Raw genomic sequence first — 10,850 nt, forward strand, 5'->3', positions numbered from 1 at the left:
AAACGTAGCTATTCCTATTACTACCTGACAATCTCTATTAGAAAAATAGCGAATGCTTATATAAGGGTTACTATGTGCCAGGTACTCTTCTAATGCTTTATATATTTGATCTTTCTTTAATCCTTCAGGACTACTGTTGTTCCCATCTCACAGATAAGATGGCTGGGGTACAGAGATGTTCAAGCATTTGCCCTGGCACACAGCCACTATGTGCCATAGCCAAGATTTGGATGGAGGCATTGGCTCGTGGCCACCACGCTCCATCACACCCCAGTTGCCCAAGAGCAAACCTCATGGAGTCCAGAAAGCATTGACCAACGGCCCTTGAGTGGATGCTGCCTGCTGATTGACCACTGCTCTGCGTTGTGTATTTCGTCTGAATATTTCAACGTATGTTTGTGGCATTATTCAACATTTATGGCGTCTTAAATATTTATACTGCACAAATTGGTTCCCCACAGACCTAAGGCTGGAGGGAGGCAGTTTTATCAAAACAACAGCAATTGCAAATGACAAAAATTCTTGAGGTTTTCTAGAACTTCTACAGTGAAAACTTCTAAGTGAAGAGAATTATGTACAGTTTCATTTTCAAAACTATCAAGAGAAGTTCGATGAATAAGCAGCATTCAAGGTAAAGGCTGTTTTGGAGGAGCTTAATTTTGCTTCTGAATACTGTGAAATGTATAGTTTACATATTTTTTGTCATATTATTCATGGAGAGGCAGAATGTTTATAGTCTTCTCAAATTAAAACAAAATATAGAAATGGATTTATTTCATCCTGTGCTGCATGTGAGAATGACACTCAGCAAGATCATTTCTATTTTAAGGAGTTCTGTGTGTTGAAAGAGACCCCCAAAAGCAATCCTAAATAAAACATTTTTTTGGAGCATGTCCTCTTTTATAACAAAAATGCAAAACCTAAAATATTACTTTATGCTGATATATTTTATTCTCATTAACTTATGCACAAGCAGATTTCTCTAATTCAGTTTTTTGTTCTATAATAAAGCCAAGTGCATATAAATCAAATTTTTACCATTTATTTAAGTAACTAACTCACCTTTGAGAACTTTTTGGTGCTGTCTACTTTAATGTAAGCCCACATTTATATTTCATGACCTCCTCTTGGTGTTCCATCCATATATCATAATTTTAAAATGTTTCATGGTCAAGTAGGTTTAGAAAATGCTGATCTAGAACTATCTAAAAATGTTTTCTTGCCTTGTAAAAAGGAGGTAAAATTTTTGTTAGCTGAGAACAATTCCACCATCTGTTTTGATGATGTCCAGTTACCAATGGCATAAAATAGCCCGTAGTTATAAAAATGATTAAGAAAAGCTCCTTCCAAAGAAAAGGATGCCCTTGGGTTTTACCCTTGGGAAGATCAGAAGCCACTGGAAAGTCTGGGCAGGGAGACACTAGGACTGACATGTTTTGAAGGAGAAACTCTGGCTGTGTTGGAAGGGCCTGTGGGAGGGCAAGTCCAACCATGAAGGAGGCGGCAACAACCACTGAGGCAGGAGAGGATGGCAGCTCAGACCCGGGGAGGGACCAGGGAAGGGGAGAAGCAGGCAGGTGATGGGGAATTGTAGGACTGGCTGCAGATTGAATGTGATGTGTGAGAGGGAAAGAGGATTTGTGGGCACCTAGGATCTTTGGCTTAAGAACTTGGAAATATGGAATTTCCATTTGCTAAGACAAATAAGTCTATGGTTGAATTTTTAGTTTCAAAAACTCAACTCAAAAATTTTAGGTTTGAGTTGCGTCTTAGCTACCTGATTGTGAGCACTGAGTAGGCATCTGGATTGTAAGGGAGAAGGGCTTGCCACAGCTGTAAAGTTGGGGTTGTTAGTATGTAGATGATTTGTCAATAGACTGGATGAGACCCCTCAGGGAAATGGTTCGCCAACTCGCCTGCATGTAACAATCACCTGGGAAGCTGCGAAAGCAGTCTGAGGCCTCCGTCCCACCCAGGAGACTCTGGCTGCATTGATCTGCAGCGCACTGAGAGTTTTCAAGGCTCCCCAAGTGGTTCTGATGTGCAGCCATAGTTGAGAATCACTACCTTTGGGACTCAATAGAAATGGAAAAGTGAACAGATCTGAGCTCTGAGCCCCGGCAATCCAACATTTCTAGGTTAGAGAGATGAGGAGTACCTAGCAAAGAGACTGAGAAGGAGCATCAGTGAGGAGAGGACAAAAAACACTGGTGTCCCGGAAGATGGGTGAAGAAAGGAGGGCACCATCAGCAGTGGAAGGTGCTGGGGGCAAAGATATAAAATGAGAACTAACACTAGACCATTGGATTTAGCAATGGGGGTGTTGATAGCTTCCTTCACAAGAACCGTTTTGGTGAGCGGTAGGGATAAAGGCTTGATTGGATCGGTTCAATGGGAAAGAAGAACAAAGGAGCTTGGCACAAGTATAGATAACTCTTTGAAGAAAATTAATATGAAGGGGAACAAATAAGTGGGTAGGATCCACAGAGTTTGGATTTGGATCTGCTGCTTGGATTTAGATGGGAATTACTCTGCAGTAGGATCCAAAGGAAGGAGAGAAATTGGTGAACTGCTGAGCCATGTTGCCCTTGAGCATTTCAAAGGAGAGAAACCAGGGCCAGAGCGGAGGAGATGGCCTTGGACAAGAACAGGAGTAACAACAGGGAAGGAAGAGCAGATGGTCAAGCTGCACACAGGCTGGTGGGTGGGAACGGCAGAGTGTGACAGTCCTCTCCTTCCTGCTTCTGTGTTCTTACAGGAAAAGAAAATAAGATTTTCTGTCAGGGGGATGAAGGAAGGGCATCACTGCTTTAGGGAGAGAAAAGCAACAGTGGACTAATCCTTTCACAGCGATGGGGAGTCAAATAATTTTCAGTGAGTCCCAAACTTCAGCATACATCACAATCACCTGGCATGCTGGTTAAAGGTAAGATTTAACCCCAGGGTTTCTGATTCTATAGGTGATGCCCAAACTGTGACCAGGAGACTTCCCCAGGAGAACCACTGGGATAGGAGGCTGCAGAGACCTGCCAGACTCAATGGGGGCTTTCTTAAGGGAAACTCATAATTTCTGGTTGTGTCCAGGTAGCCTAGCTGTGTTTTCCTCCAGCTACTTTCAGCTGTGAATGTGGAGGTATAAGTAAAGATTGAATTTGGCCAATTGAGACTTGGCCAAGTGAGTTCAAGTAAGGGAGAAATATCCTCTGTTACCAGAAATCCTTGAAAATACTTTCTTTAAAAACTAAATGAAAATAGCTCACCACTAATAAGAACTTTTCCAAACAGTGCCATGTAGTAAATATGCATTGACGTGTATATTAGGAAACTCTATTTTATGATTTCAGGGACCACCAGATAAAACAAGTCACAACAGCCTTAGCCATAACAATTCTTAGGAGTTGCTGGGTTCCATTTGAGTTGTCTTGGACTTTATTGACTGTGTAAAGATGATGTTTATATGGATATATAGACATGTAGATGAGTATGTATGTGCCTGTAGTTTTCCATAATACAAAAAGCAATGGAAGAATAATTTAAAACCTCAGATTTACCTCCCTGAGCTTCCACTTCTCTATCAATAAAGTGTGCATAATGATGTCTATTCCAAAGAATTGTAATGATTTAAAATTCAGTGTCTGTGGAAGTTCATGGCTAGGTATTTGGAAGTTAGTGTATCCTGATACCTTTAAGTTGCATCGTTTTGATGACCTTGCCTCACCCTGGGTCCTGTGCTCCCTGGGGTCTTTCTTGACAACCTTGCTCAGGGGTATCAGAAAGTGGTCTGTATCTTAAGAGTGGGCTCTAATTCCCCATCTGCTCTTACTCAGGAAGCTGATGAAGGCTTCCAGCAAAATGGCAGCTGGAGAAGAGAAGAGAGAAACTTCTGAGAAAAAAAAAATATATGCATGTATATATACACACGAGCACATACATATATACATTTAAATTTACATATGTATACACATGTGTATGTTTCTTTATGCATGTATGGAGATACATATCTCCAATAAATGGTATCTAACTTGTTAATGGTCAAAGTGTCCTCCCAGCTTTTAGAGGAACAAATGGATATTAAATTCTACCCCCAACATGCTGTCTCTAGTAAGTAGAGAGCTTTTGAGTAAGTTCATTTTGGAGTCTTAAGCTATCTCTTAGGGTAAATCCATTAATTATCAGATAGGATGGAGTGCCAGAGACATTGCCTGACTCCTTAATGAGTTTCCTATAAATCTGGGCTATTCAGTAGAGGTCAAATTGATAACCACTAAGAATGAATATCAATGACTTCTAGAGTTCTACATGGAATGTGGTTATAACTACCAAATGGCCTCTACCTTATCATACCTTCAGAAAAATTGGTACTTCAAATGCTCATAACAGCTAACTAGAAAATCAGGGATTATTATTATGGTTGTTGTCAGTGAATCAAGACATAGAGTCCTCTGATGACACTCTTTATGTATAATTCTTAATTATTCGTTCTAATTCTTAACTATTTGTTCTCTTAAATTTACGGTTAGATTATTTTTCCTGAAGTCAGCTTGTGGCGTTTTGCTCTGGATCTGGAATTTTCAGATTTACTTTTGGAACCCTTTCCTTTCCCTCAGCCTGGTTCACCTTAAGCCCTGAAGTGCGTCGTAGTTCTATTTCTGGCCTTCCTGTAGATGAAGGTGCTGACTCATTGAGATACGGCCTAGAATTAAGATTTGAGAGGACTTGATGTTCTCGCTGTGCAAAAATTGATTGAGGATCCACAATACTTCAGAACTATTCAGTTTGATGTGTCTTTAACTGGGCAAGACAAGGCAGACTCCCCTACCCTCAAACAATTGTTGAGTAAACATGCACACTGGGATCTATTCTAGCTCCTCCCCTTCTGAAACAAATGCCACCACGCCTTGTCATGAAACTGTTGTATGATGATCTTTTCCAACATTTTGTCTCAGTGATGCTTGATTTTTTTAAAAAAAAATTTATTTTTGTTTTTGAGACAGAATCTCACTCTGTCACCTAGGCTGGAGTGCAGTGGTGCAATCTTGGCTCTTTGTAGCCTCTACCTCCTGGGTTCAAGCGATTCTCGTGCCTCAGCCTCCCAAGTAGCTGGGATTACAGGTGCGTGCCACCATGCCTGGCTAATTTTTGTATTTTTAGTAGAGATGGGGTTTCACCGTGTTGGCCAGGTTGGTCTCAAACACCCGACCTCGGGTGATCCACCTACCTTGGCCTTCCAAGGTGCTGGGATTACAGTCATGAGCCATCATGCCCAGGCAATGCCTGTTGTTTTAAAAATCGGTTCTGAGAAGCAGTCTTATTCAAATGTTGTGTGCCTTCTTTAGTGATTGGATGAAAAAATCCATGCAGAAGAGGAAAGCTGTTTTATGCAAATTGCAAGCCCTACTAATAGGACTTAAGGGAAGGGGAGGCCTTTTGTAAAAAACGAAAAGAAAAAAGTGAAAAAAATTACCATATTCTTTTATTGCAAAGAACTGGCTTTGGGGATTTGCACTTATAAGTCTAATCATGATAATATTTAATCGTAAGAGTTGCAGTCGATTGTTTTATTGCTCCCAATTATTTGCTGCCCTCCTTGGAGTCGGATTTCACTTTTCCTGCACTTCTTAACACCAAGTTTATCCACTGGACATGCTCTGCTTAATAAAATGTGAGTGGAACTGGTGAGCGCCATCCTCCTAACCACGGTACAGACTCCACAAGGATGTCCCAATCCTATGGCAGGCCCTGGGTCTCATTGCACTTTTCTGCACACACCACTGGCCAGAGAAAGAGCCAAGCACAGATGGTCCCTGGTGACGTGAGCGAGAGCTGAGCCTCATCACTAGTAGGCACAGATGCTGGAGGTGTTTGTCACCACACCATAGCCGAAAGGAAGCCAATAGAGCAAAAGCATTCATTTGTATTGAACCAGATATTGTTTCGTGTATGTTTCCTAAATTAATTCACTTCATCCTCACAGCGCCTCCATTATTATTCATATTTTAGAGACGAGGAGGCCAGGGCATGGAGGGTGGCCAGTGGTAGAGCCGTGATCAGCACACAGGCTGGAGAGTGTCACATCTACCATCTGAGCCAGCAGCCTGTCCTTTGAAGCAGGGCAGAACAACTGCTAGAACAAACAGCAACCTCTCCCTTGGACTTTTTCACATATGGTGGACGTTCTCCTGGAGGAACAAAGTCACTGGCAAATCAGTAAAACCAGACATTGGAAATCCAGATACCCAGAGCCTAGCACTGAATTTGGGAAATGTTTTGTACTTTAAAACATGTTTGCCAGGATACATTAAAAAGGAAAAAATAAGAAATAAAAGATAGAAAACCTTGTGGGTCTCTTCTAGCTCCCAACATCCATATATCAAGAACGTTGAAATTGAAAATAAAATCCCATGGATGTAGGTGACAAAGAAAGGTATCAAATTATACCCAGATGTTTTATCTTTCGCTAATTGATGAGTGTGTCGCAAGGGTTTTCTTCTCAATAAAAAGAGCTCTATATTTTAAAATAAACTTTTAATTTTAGAGTAATTTTAGATTTAAAGAAAAGTTGGAAAGACAGTACAGAGGGTTCCTGTTTATCTACACCCAGGATCCCACAACATTAACACCTTATATGCCTGTGGGATGCTTCTGAACTAAGAAATTGATATTGGTACATGACCCAGGCTTTGGTCACATTTCACCAGTTTTTCCAGTAATGCCCTTTCCTGCTCCCGGATGCAGTTCAGTGTCCCACTCTACTGGCAGTCCTCATAGCTCCTTTGCCTCTGGGTTCCAAGAGCCTTCCTACCAGCTTTTACAGACATCGTTTGCCCCAGGTAAGCAAATGTTCATGTAAGTTCCTCCCTGAAGGCACCTGTCTTTCCAAACTTCAGATTCATTACTTGCTTTGCTTGTTTGTCTTTGAGACAGAGTCTTGCTTTGTTGTCCCGGCTGGAGGGCAGGGGTGCGATCTTAGCTCACTGCAACCTCCACCTCCCGGGTTCAAGCAATTCTTCTGCCTCAGCCTCTCGAGTAGCTGGAGCTACAGGCATGCACCACCTTGCCCAGCTAATTTTTGTATTTTTAGTAGAGACAGAGTTTCACCACATTGGCCAGGATGCTCTCGAACTCCTGAGCTGAAGTAATCCACCAGCCTAGGCCTCCCAAGTGCTGGGATTACAGGTGTGAACTACCACACTTGGCTGCTGGCTTTTTTTTTTAAATTTTATTTTACTTTAGGTGCATACTATATCTGGCATTTCTCCCCATATTATCCCTCCCCCCCGTCTCTCCCTTACCCCCACCAACTGCCCCCAGTGTGCAGTGCTCCCCTCCCTGAGTCCACATGTTCTCATTGTTCAACACCCACCTATGAGTGAGAACATGAGGTGTTTGGCTTTCTGTTCTTGTGTCAGTTTGCTGAGAATGATGGTTTCCAGATTCATCCAAGTCCCTTTTTGACCTCAGTTTTCTGATGGGTTCAATAAAAGACATGTACTTGTAGTATGTTCAGTTTTATCTCTTATGAAAATGGGAGTGATACTTATTCTAGCGCTCCACAACTTTACACTGAAACCAGCAGCACTCTACAATTTTTTTTTTCAAAAGTACATCTTTGGTCTAGAAATGTCAGTACTGGAGAACTTAACTGGACAAATGCTGAAGATACAGGTAGAAAGTTGTTAATGAAACTCCTTACAATAGTAAAGAACCAGAAACAACTGAAATGTTTATGAATGAGAGGCTAGATTGATTAAATTATGATACAATTTTATATCTGAATGCTCTGTGTCACTCACAGTAATGTGTAGCTCTGTGACTATCAACATGGACAAATACCTCTGACAGATTGCCAGGTGCAAATTTAGACCCAAATTGCATGCCTGTCTCCCAAACCCAATTACATACACTTGAGCGGGTTTGTGCTTGACTGTGTGCTCATGTTTGTGTGCAGCAGTTATTTGCAGAAGGTGAGAAATATAACAATCCACTTTACTGAGATGCTAAAAGCAATTGCCAGTTGCTGATAGGATTCTACAGAAAATTTCACTTCATGCTTTTCTTCATTGTTCAGATTTTTTAGAATATGTATTTAGAAATGAGTGTGTGTTTAAAATGAGTGTCTACAGAAAAAAAGCCATTTTCATTTTCAGAAAGAGGGGAAGAAAAAGCTTGTTACTGTGTCTATGTCAGGTGCAGCCTGCACAGGAGTTGGGACTCACGTTTCGGAGAAGTACAGACGAGCGTGTCCTAGTTGCAGTAAATGTAGCGACAAGGAATTCCACAGCCTTTTGGTCTAGTTTCCAAAGCCAAAGTTATAGAAGGGGGCCAAGCAGAGTTGTGATTCTGAGTGCAGACTCCGGAGTTCACAAGACCTTGGTTCAAAATGTGGCTTTGCCAGTTATGAGCAATGGCTTTAGGTAAGTGTCTGGAAAAACTCAAGTCAGTTTTCTGTCTTCTCATTCAACACAACAATCATCAACACAGAAGACTTATGCTCCAAACGTGTGAGGGTTTCTCCCCACCACCAAGAAATCAGTCAGTTCTTCAGCAGCCACCAGGCGAGTGTCCTCCAATTCAATTATGACACCGTCTACCCAGGGATAGCGTCAGATCCCACAAGGTGAGGACTCAGTCCCTAAAACTTCCCCGACTCCTTCAGAACCAGTCGTAAGTCCAGGTCTTTGGAACTTCTGACCCACTGGCCCCAAGTTGGGGTTTCTACAACCCTCTCTTTTTGTTCAGTTAATTTGCTAGACTGAATCACAGAACTCAAAGAAACACTTATGTTTACTGTATTATTGCTATTATAAAGGATATTGCAAAGGATACAGATGAAGAGATGTGGAGGGAGAGGTATGCGGGAAGGGGCGAGGAGCTTCCATGCCCTCCCTGGGTGCCACCCTCCGGGAACCTCCATGTGTTTAGCTACCTAAAAGCTCTCCAAACCCAATCCACTTAGGATTTTACAGAGGCTTCATACATAGCCATTATTATTATTATCAATTAAACCACTGCTCATTGATCATCAACCTGACCTTTATTCTCTCTCCATTCCCTAGAGGTTGGGGATGGGCTTAAAATTCCAACCCTTGAATCATGTCTTGGTCTTTGGCTCCCAGCTCTGCACTGAAGCTATCGTGACAAGTTTATGTACTTGTATCACTATATATTACATATATATCATATGTATATACACATATATAATTATATGCTTACTGTATCATATAGATATATAGCATATAGTGCATTATATCATCATGTGCTGTATATCATATAATAGATATATACATATATCATATATAATCATATATATAGTTATGTGCTTATGATATGCTCTATGTATAGAGCATAGAGCATATTTATTATATGCTTACCGTATATATAAAGCATATAATGATATATATGTGATACATATAGAGTATACATTAGCATGCAAAAAGATACAGAGATACCCATACCAAAAGATTTGCATTAGCATACAAAAAGATAGTATGTTGAAGACGCCAAGGATTTTAGGAATTGCATACCAGAAACCTAAGCAAAAAACAAATATATATTTCATAATATCACAGTAAATTACTCAAGTTCTTGGAGCTTCAGTTTTGTCATCCTTAACTAGTGAGCATGAAGTTTTCCTCATAAGGTTACTATGCAGATGCAATGAAATAATATATGTTCAGCCCTTAGAACAGTACCTGGCACATAGTAAGTACTCAATGAATGTGTATTAGAGTTCATATTAGCACTAGGTAAGTGAGGCCCACGTGTTGTCAATACGATTTGTGAGATGATGTCATGCTTTTCCTTAGAGGATGGATTTCCTGGCTGGATCTCTGGTTTGTGCACCTGTGAAACTTCTAAAAACCCTCCACCGGGGCACTGACCTGTGCTCACCGAAAGGGGTTTTAACTCATTCATGCCTATATGGCAGTGCTCCAATTTCCCATGCAGGCTGAAGCTGGGAAGTTGGAGGACAGCCTCTTCCATAGCCTGCACAGCACATCTGAGGAGTAAACACTCTGAATGTTCTCCTCTATAGAAAAGGAAGCCATAGCTACCACGGTCTCCCCACATCAGTGTATCCATTAAACCTCCAAAAATTTCTTCAGAGGCAAAGAGGTGCTAAACAGCACTCTGACTTGGACCCTTCAGAAAAAGCCACTGCTGACAGCTGTGATAGTGGCAACACAAACGTGGCCGAAAGGCACCCACCGAGGAGGCTTGTGGAATTCTGAAGGACAGTAAGACATGCACCAGGCTGTATCATCACAGAAATCCACAGCAAGGCCTTCCCTCATCCTTCATCTCATGCGAGTGAGAAACCACATTCAAGAAAACAATTAGATGAGTCAAGTCCGCAGAATCTTACCCGGACATGATCATTTTATTCTTTCCCATTTGAAACCCATCTGGCTGGCGGAGACAGCAGTGTATGTGGTTGGCTAAATCCTACAGTCCTCATAAGTTAACTAATTATTTCCATGGTCATTAAGTGACTCTTTTCCATCTGCAAAGCCCTCATTAAGGCAAGTAGGGGATGGGGACACAGACCACCTTCTTTGCTTTGCAGATTTTCCAGCCCGAATGAGCAGATCAGACTACTGCTGCAGTGGAGATCCCATTTGACAACTCTGCAGAGCATGAATGATACCAGCACGTGGGACACAGCCGGCAGGGATAGTGCAGCAGGGAGGAGTGTGCCCTCTTGGCCCAGGCACACCTGTACATTAGCCGCCTTCACTGCTGGGTGGCTGCCTGACACTGGACGTGTTGACCTTTCTGGACTGTGTTCTCCTCTGAGAAGAGTTTAGAGCTCTTCACTCCTAGGGCCATAGCCTGCATTGGATGAATGA

This window comes from Aotus nancymaae, unplaced genomic scaffold (genome assembly GCF_030222135.1).
Source record: "Aotus nancymaae isolate 86718 unplaced genomic scaffold, 86718_ANA_hifiasm-v0.15.2.pri h1tg000029l, whole genome shotgun sequence".
NCBI classification, from domain to species: domain Eukaryota; kingdom Metazoa; phylum Chordata; class Mammalia; order Primates; family Aotidae; genus Aotus; species Aotus nancymaae.